Source organism: Erinaceus europaeus, chromosome 10 (assembly GCF_950295315.1).
Source record: "Erinaceus europaeus chromosome 10, mEriEur2.1, whole genome shotgun sequence".
NCBI lineage: Eukaryota > Metazoa > Chordata > Mammalia > Eulipotyphla > Erinaceidae > Erinaceus > Erinaceus europaeus.
The window spans coordinates 114,526,124-114,543,088 of NC_080171.1; the positions used below are offsets into that span (position 1 = coordinate 114,526,124).

At 43.5% G+C, this 16,965-nt stretch overlaps 1 protein-coding gene across 4 annotated transcripts in view; it reads right to left on the bottom strand.

Annotated features, from left to right (window-relative positions):
* The window catches only part of FGD3 (FYVE, RhoGEF and PH domain containing 3), a 110,839-nt gene that overhangs the window by 59,550 nt on the left and 34,324 nt on the right, over positions 1-16,965 (bottom strand). Inside the window, exon 1 of one of the 4 annotated variants that reach the window (XM_007529191.3) lies at positions 11,668-11,983. The exons of the other annotated variants lie outside the window; for them this stretch is intronic. The gene's annotated coding sequence lies outside the window, so the exon portion shown is untranslated. Of the gene's footprint in view, positions 1-11,667; positions 11,984-16,965 lie in introns of those variants that run through there. 4 annotated transcript variants of the gene reach the window in all.

Consider the following 16,965-nt stretch of genomic DNA (forward strand, 5'->3'; position numbering starts at 1 on the left):
AACCTTGGCCTCTCACAGCCCTGGGCAGAATACAGTGGGAGGGGAAAGCCTGTGTCTCCTTCCCTGAACTGTGGGCACCTGCCCACCCAGCATGGGTCTCCCACCTCCACTTCCTCACGCAGCCTTCCTTCTTGGGGCCATATGGGACCCAGTGAGGGTATGCTTCTCAAGGGCCACAGCCACATTCCTCAGAAGCTTAAGGGGGGAGAAATACTAAGATTTCTAAACAGAAAATATGTGCTTTGCGACATTCTTCTCACAGCATAGGAGATAAATTCAAGTTGCCAGCTACCAGACGTGCTGCAAGTCCATCATAAGGACTTGTGCTTCTGGTCATGACAGATTAAGGAGGGGCCTGGTAGTGATGCACCTAGTAAGAGTGAACAGGTTATCATGAGTGAGGACCCAGGTTTAAGCACCCAGCTCCCACCTGTAGTGGGGAAGGCATCATGAGTGATAGAATAGTGCTGCAGGTATCTCTCCCTCTCTGTGTCTCTCTCCTTTTATTTCTTTTTTTTAATGTTTATTTATTTATTTATTCCCTTTTGCTGTTTTATTGTTGTAGTTATTATTGATGTCATTGTTATTGGATAGGACAGAGAGAAATGGGGAGGAGGGGAAGACAAAGAGGGGGAGAGACAGAGAGACACTTGCAGACCTGCTTCACTGTCTGTGAAGTGACTCCCTTGCAGGTGGGGAGCCAGGGGCTTGAACTGGGATCCTTAGGCTGGTCCTTGCGCTTTGCGTCACGTGCGCTTTACCCGCTGTCCTACCGCCCAACTCCCTCTCCTTTTATTTCTTAACCTCTATAAAAAGGTTGGCAGCAGGCAGGGGTAGATAGCATAATGTTTATACAAAGAGGCTCTCATGCCTGAGGCTCTAAAGTCCCATGTTCAATCCCCTGCACCACCAAAAGCTAGAATTGAGCAGTGCTCTGTTAAAAAAGAAGAAGGAGGGAGTTGAGCTGTAGCACAGCGGGTTAAGCGCAGGTGGCGCAAAACACAAGGACCAGCATAAGGATCCCGGTTCGAACCCCGGCTCCCCACCTGCAGGGGAGTCGCTTCACAGGCGGTGAAGCAGGTCTGCAGGTGTCTATCTTTCTCTCCCCTCTCTGTCTTCCCCTCCTCTCTCCATTTCTCTCTGTCCTATCCAACAACAATAATAACTACAACAATAAAACAACAAGGGCAACAAAAGGGAATAAATAAATAAAATAAATATTTTTTTAAAAAAAGAAGAAGGAGGAGAAGGAGAAAGAAAAGTAAGGAAACTGGATTATGCTGGTACCTGAAACAACCAAAGAATGGACCAGCAACTCAAAAGACACTCTTCTCTGGGCAGAAAAGAGTTTGTGTGAAAGGAGATGCTACCAGCCCTGTAAAGCCCAGGCTGAGTTAGAAGACAGAGCTGAAAGCTGGGAAAGACAAGAGGAGAACCTTGCATAGAAAAGGCAGGGAAGCAAAGAGGCCCTGGGGAAGGCTCAGCACAGACTTGCAGAGAAACTGCAGACTGCCAGTGGCAGGTAAGGGGAACATCCTTGGCAACAGGGAAAGATGCCTGGTCCCACTAGCCAGACAGCAAACCCCAACGTCCACAAGCAAAGGACTCTCAGAAGGGTCTCAGTAGTGGGGCAGTAGTGAACCCCACAATGAGTTCTGTTTGCGTCTGGCTTAACAAATAATGATAAATCTTAATAGCTCTTTGTGTGTGCATGCGTGTGCGTGTGTGTGCATGTGCGTGTGCATGTGTGTGTGTGTGCATGTGTGTGTGTGTTACCAGACCACTGCTCAGCTCTGGTTTATGGTGGTGCTGGGAATTGAACCTAGGACCTTTAGCACCTCAGGCATGAGAGGCTTTTTGCATAAGCATTAGGTTATCTCCCCAGTCCTGTGATGAGTCTACTTTTTTCAGCTTTTTATTTTATTATTTTTTTATTTATTAAATATACAGAGGGGAAATTGAGAAGGGAGGGGGGAGATAAAGAGGGAGAGAGACAGAGAGACACCTGCAATCCTGCTTCACCACTTGTTAAGCTTTCCCTCTGCAGGTGGGGACCAGGGGCTTGAACCCGGGGCCTTGCACACTATAATGTGTGCACTTAACCAGGTATGCCACTGCCTGGTCCCCCAATGATAAATCTTAGTAGGATGTCAACTGTTTACAGGCAACTTAACTGCCTCCTTGAGGAAAACCTAACGACAATTCTAGAAATACAAGTGTATCTGGCACCAGCAGCAGGAAATTCAATATTCAGCAACCAACCCAAGGGCCCAAGGCACACAGAGGGCAGGAATGAACAAATCTATAGTGAAGAGGAAGGGTGGCCAATAGGCCCTATGATCAAACCAGAACTTGGTGCGACACTGTGCCCTAATCTTCCCATTAAAGTTGAAGTGGTCTCTCTAGAGTTAAGGAAATCGAGCCAAAGATTTATGGTTTGGACAAACTGACAACCTCTTCCAGGAGATATTCCTTCCTAGGAACATTCTTCTATTATTATCTATTCTTTTGACTCTGGTTAGGTTAAGATAGAATCTTACAAACACCTTGTGCTGATAAGGACCCAAGATTCAGGACAGAATAGAACTGGTCAATGGAGATTCCACATTGAATATTACCTTGTCTTTAGATAGAAGGTTTCCCTGACAATCAGCCATTCCCTTTACCCTTAGCACCTTATAGTTCTATTTTTTCCAAAACTGGCCCTACAGTCTATTCAGATCAAACTTGTTTCCCAACTTGCAAGTTGTTTCTCCTTTGGACAGTGATAAACACAGAGATCAGCAGACAAGGTGACGAGGGTAGCACCCTGCTTTCATGCCTCTGGGATTAGCATGTTAGGCTCCAAGGTCAGTAAGGATGTGGAAACAAAAAAAAGAGAGAGAGAGAGAGAGAGAGAGAGAGAGATGCATGTCCGGCTTAGAAAGGTGAAAGCCACTAAGTGAAAGATCAAGACACACAAAAAGGAAAAACAGAGTGAATTCGGGGAGGCAATAGAAGATATTCAAAGAGGCAGAGGGAGGGAGAGAGAGAGAGAAAGAGAAAGTACATGTACAGTAGAGATGTAGGAATGCTTCAAGCAGCATAGTATTTGTGTGACCAGTCTGTCTATGCCTATGGCATAGCCTGTGGCTATAACTATGCCTATGCCTATGCCTATATCTAATGCCTATGGCTATAACTATAACTATAAATAAACTATAACTATGCCTATCTCAAGTCCCCCAAAACCAAGCAGACCAGAAAATACTTGAGGAAATAACGACCAAAGTTTTCTCCAGATCTGATGAAAACTACAAATCCACAAGTCAAGAAACTCCACAAGTGAAATGAAAGATGAAATGTATGCATTTAGACATGTTTTTACACAGAAAGCTCCAGGATTTGTTAGCGAGTTCCACTACCAAGTCTTTAAGGAGAAAGTGATACCAACTCTACACAAAACACTGAGGGAAGACAAAGAGAACACTTCCCCACAACACGGATGGATCTAGAAATGACTAAACCAAGTGAAAGGACACTCAGGAGAAGGACCCGTTCATTTTTCTACTTAGATAACATTCTAGGAATTCACACTAACCTAGCACTAACCAGAAGGCAGTGTGAGCTGCCTGGAAGGGGTTGGTGAGGGATAGTGTCAGGCACTGCAACAGACGGGGAGAGAGGTGACCTCTGAGTCAAGTCATTGTGATGCTAGTTATATTCTCAAGGCTTTTGTGCAAAGGCAGCTGAGCCAGTTGAAAGAAGTTCGTTCACTTTCTAGCATCACATTTGCAAATGCAAAATGTTCTGGTTTGAATTTCCTGCATTGAGGTCTTGACCCCTAGCCTTATTTGTGTGGCCTTATTTGGAGAGAGGTGGTCACGTGAAAGGAGGAGGGGCACTGCAGCCCTTAACTTACCCAATTATAATTATAGCTCTGGCGTCCCTATAAGGAGGGGTTACTCCATCCAAGATGAGGTGAATGAGACTCTATCAGTTTTAATAGCTGAGTACTATTCTGAGTGTCACTACTAAGCATTTAAGGAGAAAGTGATAGCAATTCTACACAAAACACTAAGGGAAGACAAAGAGAACACTTCCCAACAACACGGATAGATATAGAAATGACTAGGCCAAGTGAAAGGACACTAGGAGAAGAACCCATTCATTTTGTGTATATATGCCACAACTTTCTTAGCCACTCATCTATTTTGGCTATTACAAATTGTGCTACTAGGAATGTAGGTGTACACAGATCTTTTTGGATGGGTGTGTTGTGTTCCTTAGGATATAACCCCAGGAGAGGAATTGCAAGGTCATAGGGTAGGTCCATTTCTAGCTTTCTGAGAGTTCCTTCCACAGAAAGACTGCTTTCCTCAGAGGTTGGACCCATTTATATTCCCACGAGCAGTGCAGGAGGGTTCCTTTGCCCCCACAACCTCTCCAGCACTTGTTGTTGTTATTCTATCTGATGTGTGACATTCTCACAGGAGTGGAATGGTATCTCATTGTCTTTATTTGCATTTCTCTGACAACCAATGACTTGGGGCATTTTTTCATAAGTCTTTTGGCACTTTGACTCTCTTCTTTGGTGAATATTCTGTCCATAACCTCTCCCCACTTTTGGATGGGTTTTTTTTTTTTTAATTTATTTCTTTATTGGGGAATTAATGTTTTACATTCAACAGTAAATACAGTAGTTTGTACATGCAGAACATTCCCCAGTTTCCCATTTAACAATACAACCCCCACTATGTCATTTATCATCCTTCATGGACCTGTATTCTCCCCACCCACCCACCCCAGAGTCTTTTACTTGGGTGCAATATGCCAATTCCATTTCAGATTTTACTTGTGTTTTCTTTTCTGATCTTGTTTTTCAACTTCTGCCTCAGAGTGAGATCATCCCATATTCATCCTTCTGTTTCTGACTTATTTCACTCAACATGATTTTTTCAAGGTCCATCCAAGATCGGGTGAAAACGGTGAAGTCACCATTTTTTACAGCTGAGTAGTATTCCATTGTGTATATAGACCACAACTTGCTCAGCCACTCATCTGTTGTTGGACACCTGGGTTGCTTCCAGGTTTTGGCTATTACAAATTGTGATGCCAAGAACATATGTGTACACAGATCTTTTTGGATGGATGTGTTGGGTTACTTAGGATATATCCCCAGGAGAGGAATTGCAGGGTTATAGGGTAGGTCCATTTCTAGCCTTCTGAGAGTTCTCCAGACTGTTTTCCACAGAGGTTGGACCAATTGACATTCCCACCAGCAGTGCAGGAGGGTTCCTTTGACCCCACACCCTCTCCAGCATTTGCTGCTGTTACCTTTTCTGATGTATGACATTCTCACAGGAGTGAAGTGATATCTCATTGTTGTCTTGATTTGCATTTCTCTGACAATCAGAGACTTGGAGCATTTTTTCATGTGTTTCTCAGCCTTTTGGATCTCTTCTGTGGTGAATAGTCTGTCCAAGTCCTCCCCCCATTTTTGGATGGGGTTATTTGTTGTCTTGTTGTTGAGTCTGGCAAGCTCTTTATATATGTTGGTTATTAAACTCTTATCTGATGTATGGCATGTAAAGATCTTCTCCCATTCTGTGAGGGGTCTCTTGGTTTGGGTAGTGGTTTCTTTTGCTGTGAAGAAGCTTTTTAATTTGATGTAGTCCCATAGGTTTATACTTGCCCTAGTCTTCTTTGTAATTGGATTCGTTTCATTGAAAATGTCTTTAAAATTTATGCAGAAAAGAGTTCTGCCAATATTTTCCTCTAAGTTTTTGATAGTTTGTGGTCTAACATCCAAGTCCTTGATCCACTTGGAATTTACTTTTGTATTCGGTGAAATACAGTGATTCAGTTTCATTCTTGGGCATGTTTCAACCCATTGTTTCCAACACCACTTGTTGAAGAGACTCTGCTTTCCCCATGTAATAGTCTGGGCCCCTTTGTCAAAGATTAGGCGTCCATAGATATGGGGCCTCATTTCTGGGCTCTCAATTCTATTCCACTGGTCAGTGTGTCTGTTCATGTTCCAGTACCAAGCAGTTTTGATGACAATGGCCCTACAATACACTTTGAGATCTGGGAGTGTGATGCCTCCAGTTCTGTTCTTTTTTCAAAAATTGTTTTGGCAATTCTAGGTCTTTTCTGGTTCCAGATAAACATTTGTAGCATTTTTTCTATTTTCCAAAAAAATGTGCTTGGGATCTTGATAGAGATAGCATTAAATTTATAGATGGCTCTGGGTAATATATTCATTTTGATGATGTTAATTCTTCCAACCCATGAACATGGAATGTCTTTCTACTTCTTTGTGTCTTTTTCAATTTCTTTGAGTAGTGACTCATAATTTTCAGTATACAAGTCTTTCACTTCTTTGGTTAGGTTTACTCCTAGATATTTTATTGTTTTTGTTGCTATAGTAAAAGGAATTGATTTCTGGATTTCAATTTCTTCTAACTTAGTGTTTGCATAGAGGAATGCCACTGACTTTTGAATGTTAATTTTGTAGCCTGACACCTTACTGTATTGCCTGATGATTTCCAAAAGCTTCTTGCTGGATTCCTTAGGTTTTTCCATATATACTATCATGTCATCTGCAAATAAGGAGAGTTTGACTTCTTCTCTTCCAATCTGTATGCCTTTAATTCCTTGCTCCTGCCTGATTGCTATGGCAAGAACTTCCAACACTATGTTGAATAGTAATGGTGATAGTGGGCAGCCCTGTCTAGTACCTGATCTGAGTGGAAATGCTTCCAGTTTTTCACCATTGAGTATGATGTTGGCTGTAGGTTTGCTATATATAGACTCACTATCTTCAGGAATTTTCCATCTATTCCCTTTTTTTGTAGTGTTTTGATCATAAAGGGATGTTGGATTTTGTCAAAGGCTTTCTCTGCATCTATTGATATGACCATGTGGTTTTTGGTCTTGCTTTTTTTGATGTGGTGGATCACACTGATTGATTTACATATATTAAACCAACCTTGCATGCCTGGGATAAACCCCACTTGATCATGATGAACAATCTTTTTGATATACTGCTGTATCCGGTTGGCTAGAATTTTGTTCAATATTTTCGCATCTATGTTCATCAGAGATATTGGTCTGTAGTTTTCTTTTTTGGTTGTGTCCCTGTCTGCTTTTGGTATCAGGGTGATGTTGGCTTCATAGAAGCTGGCAGGGAGTATTCCAGTGTCTTTAATCTTCTGGAAGACTTTTATAAGTAGAGGTATTAGTTCTTCTTTGAAGGTTTTGTAGAATTCATTTGCAAAGCTATCTTGTCCAGGACTTTTATTTTTGGGGAGATTTTTGATAACTGTTTCAATTTAATTAGCTGTGATGGGCCTGTTCAAGTTATCCACTTCCTCTTTACTTAGTTTTGGAAGTTGGTAGGTATCTAGGAAATCGTCCATTTCTTCCAGGTTCTCTAGCTTGGTGGCATATAGTTGTTCATAGAAGCCTCGCATGATATGTTGAATTTCTGCAGTGTCTGTTGTGATATCTCCTCTTTCATTTACTATCCGATTTATTTGGGTCTTCTCCCTTTTTTGTTTTGTGAGTCTGGCTAAAGGTTTGTCGATTTTGTTTACTCTTTTGAAGAACCAACATTTACTTTCGTTGATCTTTTGTATGGTTTTCCTATTCTCAATGTTATTGATTTCTGCCCTAACTTTAGTGATTTCTGTCCTTCTGGTTGCTTTAGGGTTCCTTTGTTGTTCTTCTTCTAGGTCTTTAAGATGTGCAATCAGGCTGTTTATTTGTGCCTTTTCTTGTTTCCTAATGTGTGCTTGTATAGCTATGAACTTCCCTCTTAGGACTGCTTTAGCTGTGTCCCAAATGTTTTGATAGCTTGCGTCTTCATTTTCATTGAACTCTCGAAACATTTTGATTTCTTCCTTGATTTCCTCTTTGACTCAGAAGTTGTTAGGAAGTGTACTGTTGAGCTTCCACATTTTGGCACTGTTATCAATCTTTTGTTGATTGTTAAGTGTTACTTTAATTCCACTGTGGTCTGAGAAGATGCTTGGGATGATTTCAATGCTCTTGAATTGGCTGATGCTGTCTTTGTGGCCTAACATATGGTCTATCCTTGAGAATGACCCATGTGGATTTGAGTAAAATGTGTATTCCAGTTTCTTGGGATGAATGACTCTGAAAATGTCCAATAGTTCTAGTTTATCTATCTCTTCATTTAGCTCCCTTATGTCTTTATTGATTTTCTGCCTGGATGATCTTTCAAGTTGAGAGAGTGGGGTGTTGAAGTCCCCTACTATGATTGTGTTACTGTTAATATATTGCTGTAGCTCTTTCAGTAGAAGTTTGATGTATTTAGATGGCTTCTCATTGGGTGCATAGATGTTAATAATTGTTAAGTCCTCTTGATTGACTGATCCTCTGAGCATTAAGTAGTGTCCATTCCTATCTTTTTTAATCGTATCTATTTTAAAGTCTATCATGTCAGATATGAGAATAGCTGCTCCTACCCTTTTTTGTGGGCCATTGTCTTGATAGTTTTCCATCCTTTCACTTTAAGTCTGTGTTTGTCTTGTTGAGTTAGGTGGGTTTCCTGTAGACAGCATATTGTTAGGTTGTGTTTTCTGATCCATTCCTACTCTGTGTCTTTTAATAGGTGAATTCAGGCCATTGACATTTATTGATATCAAAGATTGAAGATATATCAACGCCATTCTTGTAGAGTTTTAGAGTGTTTTGATATATGTCCTATTTGTGGTGGTCTGGTTGTTTATAGAAGACCTTTCAGAACTTCTTTCAGGGCAGGCTTGGTGATGGTTGATTCCTTCAACTGTTGCTTGTCTGAGAAGGTTTTGATGCCTCCATCTAGTCTGAATGACAGTCTAGCAGTATATAGTATTCTTGGCTGAAAGCCTTTCTCATTGAGCACTCGACAGATATCTTGCCATTCTCTTCTGGCCTGTAGTATTTGTATGGAGAAGTCTGCTGCTAATCTTATGGGTTTTCCTTTGTAGGTGACTCTTTGGTTTTCTCTTGCAGCATTCAGGATCCTTTCTTTATCCTTATTCCTTTCCATTCTAAGTATGATATGTCTTGGTGTCTTTAGGTCTGGGTTAATTCTGTTTGAGACCCTCTGGGCTTCTTGAATCTTTATGTCTTTGATGTTGTCTAGACTAGAGAAGTTTTCAGCTACTACGGCCTGGAAAATGCTTTCTTCCTCTCCTTCTCTTTCTTCCTCTGGTATGCCAATAATGCGTATATTGTTTCTTTTGAAGTCATCCCATAGGACTCTGTTGTTGTTTTCAGCATCTCTTAATCTCTTTTTGAGATCTCTTACTTCCTTTTTAGTTGTCTCTAATTCATCCTCTATCTTGCTAATTCTGTCTTTGCCTCATTGATTCTATTCTCTCTGCCCTCTACTGTTTTCTGGAGTTCATCTATTTTGTTGCCCTGCTCTGATACTGTTTTAGCTTGTTCAGCTAGTTGCATTCTTAGCTCAGTGATTTCAGCTTTCAGCTCTCTAATAACCATGAGATAATTAGTATTTTCTTCCATATTCTCATTTGTTGTTCCTGCATTTCTGATTACAATTTTTTCAAATTCTTTACTCACTCCTGTTATTATTTCCTTAGTTAATGTTTGGATGTTGAACTCGTTATTCTGTGCTTCACCCTCTGGAGGACTTTTAGCTGGACTCTTGTCCTGGTTCGATTCTCCAATATTTTTTCTTGTTGTTTTAACCATTTTATATATTATGTTATGAGTTCCCTTTATCAGTACTTTTCAAATTATTGATCACTATTGCCTGGATTGACTTGTGTCTAAGTAAGTTAATTAAAGGGTTCACAGTGGTGGAAGTTAACAGTTATTTCAATCCCTGAGTTGGAGCTCAGTGGTTTAAAAGCCTCTTTCTTTTTTTTTTTTTTTTCCTTCCCTGTAGGCTATGGGAGCCTGAGGGTTTTTAAACTATCAATAGGCTTCTTAGCTTAATCACTGACTCCTGACCAAGAGATAAAGCAGGGTGTGGCAGAGATAATCCAGTGGTTATGCAAAGAGACTTTCACAGCCCCTCAGCTATGCCACCGAGGTATAGGTCTTCTGAGTTTCCTAGTTAGATCTCTGTCCCCTGGTGTCCCTTCCTGTCGCTGCTCCAGATTCTGAGGGCAGTAGCAATGGAGACTCAGAGTTGCACTTGGGGAGTCTCTGGGGAGTCCTCTCCTCCCTTAAGCTGTCCCCTTGTTGGTGGAGCAAACTGGAGGTGGTGTCTCAATTGAGAAACTGCTGAACTGTTAGCAGTCACTTAATCTCTCCTTAGGCCCCTCTCTCCTCTCTGTCACCAGCCACACGTGTTTGTACTTACCGGTGATTTAGTGGGTTTCTGTGGTCATTCTAGTCCTGTCTTGTTTCAGTCCCGGGTGGTTTCCTTTGGTATTCCTAGTTGATCCAGGAGAGGAGAGGAGAGAAAGCGATCTGCTGCTCGTAGCTCCGCCTCCAGAAGTCGAATCCCTGGGGTTGTTTGTTTTTGTTGTTGCTGCTGCTGTTGCTGAGCTTGGTGAGCTCTTTGTATAGTTAGTTATTAACCTTTTGTCCAATGTATGGCATAAAAAGATCTCACATTTCATAAGGAGTCTCTCTATTTGAGTAGTGTTTTTTGTTGTTATTGTTGTTGTTGTTGTGCTGAAGCTTTTCAATTTGATGTAATCCCATTGTTTTTTATTTGTTTGTTTGCTTGTTTGTTTTCATTTTCCTTGCACATGGACTTGAGTCATTGAAGCCACCTTTAAAACATAGGCTGAAGAGTTCTGCCAATGATTTCCTCTAAATATTTGATGGTTTCTGGTTTAATATCCAATTCCTTGACCAATCATTGTTAAGTGAGATAAACCAGAAAGAGAAGCAAAATGTGGGATGATCTCACTCATGGGCAGAACTTAAGAAATAAGAACAGGAAAAGGAAACAGAAAAACTTGGACTACTTTGGTGTATCGCACCAAGATAAAGGACTCTGAGGAAGGAGGACAGGGGAAGGGGTGAGATGGGGATAGAGGGGCTTCAGGTCATCGGACATGATGACAAAAAAGGACTTAATCTGGGGGTGAGAGTGTTTTGCAGAAACTTATCATGGTGAGATGGGAAATTGTACCTATGTGCCAACAACTGTACTGTAAACTGTTAACCTCCCAATTTAAACAGAAAAGTAAAATTAAAAAGAAGGGGTCACTTGGACAACAGAGACCCATGCAGGGAGAAAGCTGTGTGAAGGTGAAGTAGAGGGAGAGGCCTAAAACACTCCCTTATGGCCCCAGAAAGAACCAGTGCTGACATACACTGTGATCTCAGATTTCAGCCTCTAGAAATGGTGAAATTAGTCCTATTACTTCAGTTGCTCCACTGTGGGGTTTTTGTTGTAGTGGTCTGAGCAAACTGTTCCAGCTATAGTGGTCAAGCCACTAGCTCCTCCCCCACCCCAGTTCAGAGCTCAGCTTCTGTCAGGGAGGGTCCCACACTGCAGCTCTGTAGGCTCATAGACAGGACATTCACACACAGACACGTGCACACCACCACCTCCACATGTGTCTATGGAAACATGCCCCAGAGACATTCTTGAACGCATGCCTTGTGTGCACAGATACCTGTGTGCTGGCATGTACACGCGTGATCACACACCATGTGCAGGCATCATGCTGAACGCTGTGCACTCACTTGCTCTGCCACCAGTGTCCTGAGCACCTCTAGGCTGATCCTGACCGTATTGCCTGGAGGAAATCAGCACTGGGAGCTGGGTATCGCCCAAACCTGCTGCTCTGAGCCCCCTGGGCTTATGCCCCAGTTTCTTCTGACATAGTCAGGACTGACACTTGCCACCATCATGTACTGAGTCTCCATTGTTAGGGCTCCACATTGGGTATCTTCAGTTTTCCCTTTAGAATCCCTGAGATGCCTGAGCTGAGTGCGGTGCAGGTGAGTCCACTTCAGGTGAACCAATGTCTCAGGTGAACTGTGCCCAGATGAGCAGATTCCAGGTGAGCTGTGTCTGCTGAAAGATTAGTCCAGGGCCAGAGATCCCCGAGACCTGAAGCTGCCACCATCCGGCAGCAAATGTCCCAGCACTGGAATAGAGGAGGTTCAGAGACTACAGAAGTTTGGAGAAATCCAATGTGCTTCACTCCTGGGTATCATGGTCTGGTCACATGACTCTCTTGAAGCAGCCAACAAATAGGGCAACATAGACACAGGGACCCCCAGCCCAGGAGCTCCCTGCACCACTTAGTGACTGCCCAAGATAGGCAGGAATGGTCCCACAGGTAGTCTGCCTGCAGCCCACCTCCACCTGCCACACCTGATGACCCTCAGGAGCAGCCCCTCCTGAAGCTACTATGTCATCATCTCCCTTTCTGTCTGGCCCTGACACTCTGGAGTCCCTGAGCAGGCAGGAACCATTACTGCCTTGCCACTGCTGTGGGCCAGTGACCGTGGCACACATGACTCCAGCTGACACCCAGGAACTGCTCTCAGACAGGTGAGCCTCGAAGAAGTCTTTGAAAATGACCCAGAGAAACCAGCAATGTGAAGCGCCCAGCTGCCCTGCCAGCCAGAATCATGGTCAGGACAAGCTGAACATGGAGGAGACAGCTGAATGCCACACCTTCCCTGTTTTCTCAGACACTCTCACAGTAGCTCTCACCTGCAGTTGTAGGTGAAAACAGAGAGGGGAAGAGGAAGACAGACACCTGCAGAACTGCTTCACCGCTTGTGAAGTGACAACACCCCTGCGGGTGGGGAGCTGGGGGCTCCTTGCTCAGGTCTTTGCTTCATACTATGTGCACTTAACCTGGTGCGCCACCGGCCAACCCCCAGCCTCGCTCCTGACATATAATGGTGACCGAGTGAGCAAAGAAGGTGCCTGGCCACAGGCTGTCATGAATCCTGGCACAGGGGATAGATATTGTGGCCATCAGAGGCCCTTCATGGACCTCAGCTCCATGGTCTCTGTGTCCCACATGGGCTGTTCACAGTGAATTCACTGACTCATTTCCATCTCCCAGGACTGAGAACCACGAATGTCAAACAAGGTGAAACTGGCAGGGACAATGGGGAACCCACTGCAGTGCTCATTACCCGGATGTGGTTGGGGCTTGAGGGGTGGAGCCTGAAGGGTGATCATCTCTGCCCATCTACTGTCACCCCAGATCTTTATGACTTTTTTTTTCCACAGAGCACTGCTTCCTGGCTTACTGTGGTGCAGGGAATTGAACCAGGGACCTTGGAGCATCAGGCAAGGAAGTTTTTTTCCATAACTGTTATGCTACTTCCCCTGCATCTTGCCCCTTTGTTTGTGGTGGACATAAACCCTGAGAAGTGTGGGAGTGTCCCGGAAGATCATCAGACTAAACTATCACCCCTAAACTGTCTACTTTGACTATAGGGTTTTTTTGTTTTGTTTTGTTTTGGCTTGTTTTTTGCCTCCACTGAGGTTCATTGCTAGCACTACAGATGCACTGCTCCTTATGGTCATTTTATTGGATAGAACAGAGAGAAATTAAGAAGAGAGGGGGAGATAGAGAGGCAGGGAGAGAGAGCAAAAGATAGACACACCTGCAGACCTGCTTCACCGCTCGTGAAGCCAACCTGCTGCAGATGGGAAGTAGTGCTTGAACCAGGTACTTGTGTGGGTCCTTGCACCTAACACTATGTGTGCTTAACCGGATGCACCAGAGCCCGGCCCCCTTGACCATAAATTTGAGAGGACTCCTAACCAGTCTGTGCCAAAACTATCCCCCAGGAGATAGGGATAACCTTCTGGGGGCTGTGGCATGTCAGTTGAGGGATTTCCCTGAAAATCATTGTCTCTGTTCTGCAGACACTGCCCACTTGGTGGGCAAGGTCATCCTGAGCTGAGCAGGAGATGCACGCAAGACCTGTGTATCCCAACTTCCAACCTGGGTTGATCATTTGCCCTGTCTTCTGGAGAAAGCTGCCCACTCTGGTGACACCAAGAAAGTAGTGAAAGTGCATCAAAGGATGCCTCTAGGGAGTCATGAGTCCACCACGCACCAAGCTATCTCCTCCCTGGCCATTAACAGAGATGCCCACACTTCCATTTTGGTGTTGGGTGGTACTGCCCCCAACCAGTACTATGTCAGGCTCTTTTCCTGGGTGACAGTGAGTGTGACTACAGTAATGCCAAGTCCTTGTCTATTCCCTCGCAAGTTGTATGAACCGCTGGGACTCTCTATCACAAGGCCCTGTATCATTTTTTTAATAGCATATACTCCTGGATTTTTGTTGTAGCCATTATTGTTTTTATCAGAGCATTGCTCAGCTCTGGTTTATGGTGGAGTAGGGAACTGAACCTGAGACCTTGAGCCTCAGGCATGAAAGTCTTTTTGCAAAGCCATTATGCTGACCACCAGCCCCACATGCTGGAGAGGAAGAGGGGAGTGCTCAGACGCTGATTCTTGAAAAATCTTTTATGTATAAGATTTATGGGGTGCAGGGGGGATGGGATGGAACACAGACTTTTGATGGTGGGAATGGTGTTTATATCTACTCCTATTAATTTGTAGTTATATAAATCACTAATTAATATGAGAGGGGAAAAATTGATTGGGTGTCTCAAAGTTTTTAAAATACAGTCTGAGTCTTTTTAATACATAGGCTGAGTCTTTGATATGTTGACTCTCTTAAAAGCTTAGACCAGGGGAGTTGGGCTGTAGCGCAGCGGGTTAAGCGCAGGTGGCGCAAAGCACAAGGACCGGCGTAAGGATCCCGGTTCGAACCCCGGCTCCCCACCTGCAGGGGAGTCGCTTCACCGGCGGTGAAGCAGGTCTGCAGGTGTCTATCTTTCTCTCCTCCTCTCTGTCTTCCCCTCCTCTCTCCATTTCTCTCTGTCCTATCCAACAACAACGACAACAACAATAATAACTACAACAATAAAACAACAAGGGCAACAAAAGGGAATAAATAAATTAAACAAAATATTTAAAAATAAATAAATAAAAAAAGCTTAGACCAGGGAGAACAGAAGCAACTGGTGGCACAGCTATATACAAATAATGTCAAAGGACATTATGGTGATGTTGTGTACGATACAGCAAATCCTAACAAAGGGATATTTCAAAGTTAACCCAACTGCCAAATAATTTGATTACAGCAATAACTATCTATTGCCTTCTTAAACCCTAAGACAGCAGGAACCTCCCGCTTCCTCTATAGAGCCTATATTTCCCCCAGTCCTGAAATCTCTAGGGTGGGGCTCACTTTCCTGCATGCTTCTCTCAATTCATACCAAATGATATTCCATCCACCGATCCCAACCTAATCAACACAAGGAGTACCACCTCAGCATGTTTCACTTCAGAGTGTGTCCAGAGACGTCAGGCATGGAAAGTAAACCCTTCACCCTCATTACTCGGGTGAGACCTTTCCTTTCATGGTATTCTCTAATTCCATTCCAGGATGTTCACTTCCTAACAAAGTCCCAAAACCTAGATATAGACCAGGTCCCGTAAGATAGAGCATATGTTCACATGTATCCATAAATTAGGGCAAAATATATACCTGAAAGCAAAAATACACAATAGTCCGTAGTGAGTCAGTATAAAGTTCCTAATGAAATAGTGTCTACTTAGACTTAGATACCCTACTCACCTACTTCCTATTACAGTTCTCTCACTCACTCCAAAGCTACCCTTATCAAAGCAAGGACTGCAAAAGCTGAATAAGGGCAAGAGACTGGCATACTTTAACGATGACTCTTTAGTCACTATCAGGCCACCCCATCAGCTGGGGCCCTATTCGGGGAGTCCTGAGATTCCCAGACAGACTTGATGGGCCCAGACCTCGAATAAATCCCTCTCTCCATTGTTACCAGTCATCTCTATCAGGAACAATACAACAGACCCCTTTGTGGGCCCCCACAGGACCTTGCCCTCAATTTGGATCAATAGTGGTAGAGAATGTTCCCTTCTCCAAAAAGAGGATTGACAACATACTCTATGCTACACCTGAGGAAGATGGGTCCTGACATTGGGGCAGCTTGGAATGTTCCTACTCATGACCACAGAATGTGAGCTCAGATCTAAAGGGATGCAGAGGTCACAAAGGCTCCTTAGCTGAATATCGACCCCAGACCACATCAAATCGATGGGGTTTACAGTCAACAATATTTATACCCCTTTCCCATATTAAGGAGCTACTCTCTGCCCTGATCCAGCTTTCTGGTCCTTTTTCCAGCCATGACATCATCTCCCCAGACATAAGCTGGATCCACCGGCATATCAGATTTCAGGATCATGGGAAAAAAAAAAACTAGTATAGCCACAGGCCCTTTGGAATATAACTAAACTATGCCAGCTAGCTATCTACAAAATGGAGGACCCCCAACACTTCATCTGCACTATTCCAGCCTTTAGGTCCATGATTGGTCAACAATTTGTTTAGCTTTATATGTTAATTCTCTTTTCGGCCACCAGGTTCCAGATGCTAGCATGATGCTGACCAGAATTCCCTGGACAGACAACCCCACCAATGTGTCCTGGAGTTGCACTTCCCCAGAGCCCTTCCCGACTAGGGAAAAAGAGAGGCAGGCTGGGTGTATGGATTGACCTGTCAACGCCCATGTTCAGCGGGGAAGCAATTACAGAAGCCAGACCTTCCACCTTCTGCATCCCACAATGACCTTGGGTCCATTCTCCCAAGAATAGGAAAGCTATCAGGGGAGGGGATGGGATACAGAGTTCTGGTGGTGGGAACTGTGTGGAGTTGTACCCCTCTTATGCTATGGTTTAGTCAATGTTTCCTTTTTATAAATGAAAAAAATAATTTTTAAAAGATATATATATATATTCATTTATTTTTTCATAAAATAAAAAATATCAACAAGACCATAGGATAAGAGTGGTACAGTTCTACACAGTTCCCACCACCAGAGCTCCGTATCCCACCCCCTCCCTTGAAAGTTTTCCTATTCTTTATCCCTCTGGGAGTATGGACCCAGGA